General features: G+C 39.0%; 1 pseudogene; it reads right to left on the minus strand.

Moving 5' to 3' along the window:
* Nucleotides 1-1,449, minus strand: part of LOC115005518 (transcription elongation factor A protein 2-like) — a 6,408-nt pseudogene extending 4,959 nt beyond the window's left edge.
* Between the last annotated feature and the right edge of the window lie 3,254 nt (nt 1,450-4,703).

A 4,703-nucleotide genomic window follows, 5' to 3' on the forward strand; every position in this document is an offset into this window, starting at 1 on the left:
GAGAAAGCTTCAGTATGACACTGCACCAGGTTTGCTCCACTGAAGAGCACTTTCACATGTTGTATCTGCCTTAAGGGCTCCAATAGGGCACGTTTGCTGCGTTTTCTCCAAACATTAAAGAACAATATATTTCCCTCAGGAGCCGGTGGAGACCAAATCCGAGCAAAAATATTATTGGACGTGTAGATCCTTTGGAACACATTCTCACTCCCTGCTCGTCAAACACCTACAGCCTCACCATTGGCCCTACGCTTCAAACTATGACGCTCTCGGTGCCCCTCTAGCGTCCATTTTGGACGCGACAGGGACGGCGTGTGGATTTACGCTCGTTACACGCATACAGTGTCTTTTCAAAATGAACTTCCAACGTATGTTTACTTTGGGTTTACGCAACAAAGGTACTTGGTTAGGTTTAGGAAGAGATTGTGGGGTACGTAAAGTACGTAAGTTACGTTTTCTATTGTTTGGAGTCTTTCTGCCCTTATTTCTAGAAAGTAAACATTTTGAACTTTATTTGTTTATATTATGTATTATCTATAAATCATTATGTTTTTAAATGTCACTCTTGCTGGTAAACTTATTTAGTTCAACATAGATGAAGGTCAAATATATCAAAAGACCCAAGCGTTCTAATATTAATAGATAGATTTTCAAACTAAAAGTTCTGCATGTTTTTTATTGTATTTTATTTAGAACTCCACAGAACCGTTCAGGAAACAAGAAGAATATTAAGTATATTGCCATATGTGATATGTGAAAACTACACTGACAAGTAAACAAATAAATATATATATATAAAATATAGATTTGTACTTCTTAATTAAGGTCCATAATAACTGACTGTGTTTTAGCTCTGCAGTCCAATATAGAAACATTATGCATTTAATAACCTCTGGATCTATAGTTAATAAACTCTGCAGACAGTTAACAAGATAATTGATTCAAGGTGCGGGGGATTTAATTGGCAGCTTTTTGACCAATAGCTGCAGTGATTTATTGCCAAACTTTTTACCAAAATCATCTCAAGCAGCAGCAGCAGCAGCCTCATAATGTGTGAGATTATCAGCAGAAATCCTCCCAGCAGGGCAGTGAGCAGAGTTTACACACAATGTGTTTCCAGAATTTCCCCTCTCAGCAGTTAACTGTAGAGCTCATCACCTGATCGCGTGTTTCCTGCTGATGCAGCAACTGTTGTGCACTCACCGTGTTCTTCTTGTGCACCATTTTATCCAGCTTTTTAGCGATGCGCTCCACTTCTTGGGTTTTCGACATTTTGAGCGGATTTCCCTCCGTCAGTTCTCCGCTGCCGTGAAAAACCCCATTGATGGAAGAACAACTCTCCCAGTTTCTCTCTCTTTCCTTCTCTTTACGCAGTCTGTCTGTCTCCTTCTCTCCCAGCTGCTGTCTCCCTCTCGTTTGTTGTTGTGTGGCACTGGGGGACGCTGGGAGTTGTAGTTTTATTTTTTTCCAAATTCAGTTGGCCAAAACTTTTAAAGGAGACTGTGCAGCCTTCTTTCCCCAGGTGGGCACTTGATTCATCATTAGTCATTAAACTGATGATGGGAAATAAACTATTGTTGGATTGACTTTAGGGAGAAGATGATGATGTGAGCTGTTGCACCATGATACTTATGAAAGGACCACAATGTCATGTTCAATGTGATTTTTCTTAATTTTTTGCATGCAATGCATTTGTAATTTAGCCAATAAAACCTACAGCATACAGAATTTTATAGGAAAAACGTGCTCTTCTCGCAGTAATAAAAACCAAAGATGTCCACAGGGACCAGGATTGGTGGGGTGTCATGTGACAGAAAAAATGAAAATAACATGCACAATATACCTCACCCACCTGGGGTGGTGCGTTGCTGCAGCAGCCTCAGCATCCATCCTCCCTGTGCCTGAAGGTTGAGTCTAGATGGTAACCCTCGATGTGCAAAACCTTTGCAAGATGAGGTTAGACATCGACCTCCAATAAGGTTCGGAGAGGTCGTAGGTCGTAGGTCAGCGAGTCTTGTTTCGTTAAGTTTTTTTAAATTCAGCTTTACCGTCTAGACACGACTGTCTGAGGGCGAGGTGTTGGTGTGGAGCATAGACTGTGTATATATAATGATGGACGACATGACGGCTCCCCAAAAGTGACATGCCATGTGCAATATTCATCTTTTATAAACTACTCAATACTTATATTATTTTATTTTATTATCCTGTGCTCGGAACTTTACCTCATATGTTCTTTTGCTCATATGTTTTGCTGTAATGATGTACATTTCCCCGTTGTGCGACTAATAAAGGATTTCTGATTGATCGCCCCCTGGTGGCTGTCTGCAGTATAGGTCATAAATCTCACCCCCTCCATGGTAGCGGCTGGGACCAAACTAAAAATGTCAACAAACACATCAAATACATTTTTCCCAGAGAGGATTTATGTCATTCTGTGTCTTATCATGCTGATGTATGCTTAGTCTTTCTAAGTTTGGTTTGAATGACTTATTTGATGCTGTAAAAAGGGTGTGAGACGTTGTGATTGACAGCTGTGATTGAAAGATGCTCTCATGTACCTTTTTAACTTTCCATAACCATCACGAGTCTGTGCAATGAATCGTGTAGAGAGATATGATAATACAGATTTATTATGGTGAGTTGTTGTGTCTTTCTAACCAAATAGCTACCGTGGTGCTAACATAGCAGCTGGGTGGCTCACACTAACGAGCTGTGGCCGTGCTCGGCTCGTTATTGGCTCAGGTGTGTGTGTGTGTGTGTGTGTGGCCGGGACCCGGATATTGCGTCTCCAGCCCACCCGATCACTACCTTGCAGAGTCTGGCTGAGCCGCACATGTTGTTATTGAGTCTTAACATTTTTGTTTTTACAAATACGTGTTGAGGGGTCATACAGTCGATGTATGTATGGAGAACATGACTTGAACAAAGTTAAATCGGAGCAGATGAGCTGCTTGTGATGAAAAGTGTCACTCTGCTAAATGCACTTAATTTGAACATTTGTTATTTCTCATGTTTTTCATTTATACTTTGGTCCTTAAGGAGCATTATGTCATTTGGCTGTGTAACAGTTGGAATGACAAATAAAGATTTTCTAAACACAAACTTTGTTTATCCACATTTCACATGTGATTTTAGAGCAATTTAAGCAATAATGGAACAAAGCTTTTCTCCTGATGACGGTGTAATACACACCTTGTTGTGTCATGAACACAGACCAGCTAATCAGAAATGACTGATTTATATTCACTCAGACTCTTTCCAACAACTCAGTTAATCACCTGCATTTACTTCGTCCTTCCTCTAGATGTCAGTGTTGTTAAGTTATTGTGTACTTGGTGCAGTAATGTCGATAGTGTACAGTAAGTTTATATTATTATGTGACTGTGCTTCTGTAACTATTTGACCAATTTGTGTCTTCAAGTTTATTTGACTGCAGTTTTTGGACTAATTGTTAGTATATACATATATTAAAATATATTCAAACCTTAGACTCTACACATCCCTCTCATGTTAGAGGATATTTAAGTAGACAATGTGACTGCATCTCTGTATTTGCTTGTACTGTTCATTATCTGTTCTCCTGGATTAAGATCTATTAAACCTTCAGTGTAAGACATCACTTCGGTCTCCTGCAGCTTCTTTGGTTTCCAGCACTGAACATCTTAATAAGCAGTTATGTCCAGTCAGTGGAAGTAGGTAATGATGAAGCCGTCATGGGACTCGATGCAGCTCTAGTGACGGCTTGACTTTATAACTGAATATTTACAATGGAAGTGTGCAGAGATGTTTTTCCTATATTAGATTTTTATTTGTATTTATTTTATTGTACAAAAAGAAAAGAACTCTCTTTACTTAGTGAACATTTATCAAACCCAAGTTTAAAAAGTGCTTCACACAATGAAGCAATTTATAATCCACAAATTATAAAATCTAATATAACATATGATCAAATGGATTTCATTTTTAAATAACAGATGCAATCAATTTCAGTAATGTGAAGAAAAAAATCAAGACAAAAAACAATTAAAGTCAAATTTAAGAGTTTTTTGGTTGTGAGTTTGAGTACGACGTGTCTGCTGACATGCTCATGCTAATTATGTCAATATGAGGGTGAACAAGCACTTTGCTAACAAGTGAAAACTCTAATAGTTGTTCCTGCTGTGAGTTTCTCTTTGTTTTGTGAAATACTGAAGATGTTTTCACCTCTTTGGGACCTGTAAGATGCTTCAGATGAAACAGTCTGAGAAGGAAAATGGATATTTGGTTAAAGTGCTCATAATTTAAATACACATTAAAGGGAAACTCTTGTTGAAGAAGTTGCATAAAGCATTTTGTCCTCAAGTGATGTCACTTGAGTCAGTGTCAGTTGGGTCCAAAGACAACAAGACTGAAATTAAAAATAAATCTGCGGATGTGGCGTTAGAAAGAAGCATTAATATCTTCCTCTGCTTGAGCCCAGCTGCTCAATTCTTTATCAGCCGCTACTAGCATAACATAACCACATCTCTGATCAAACTGTGAGCCAGCACCTTGCATTGTGGGTAACGTAGGCGTCAAGTTTTGACAAGAGGAATGTGTGTGGGGGGGGGGGGGGGAAAGACATATCTGGTTTCTAATATCCAGCAGGGGGCGACTCCAAGAAGTCCGATTGTATAGAAGTCTATGAAAAACTTCTCACTTAATGTATTACTTCAATAAAC

Source organism: Cottoperca gobio, unplaced genomic scaffold, assembly GCF_900634415.1.
Source record: "Cottoperca gobio unplaced genomic scaffold, fCotGob3.1 fCotGob3_313arrow_ctg1, whole genome shotgun sequence".
NCBI lineage: Eukaryota > Metazoa > Chordata > Actinopteri > Perciformes > Bovichtidae > Cottoperca > Cottoperca gobio.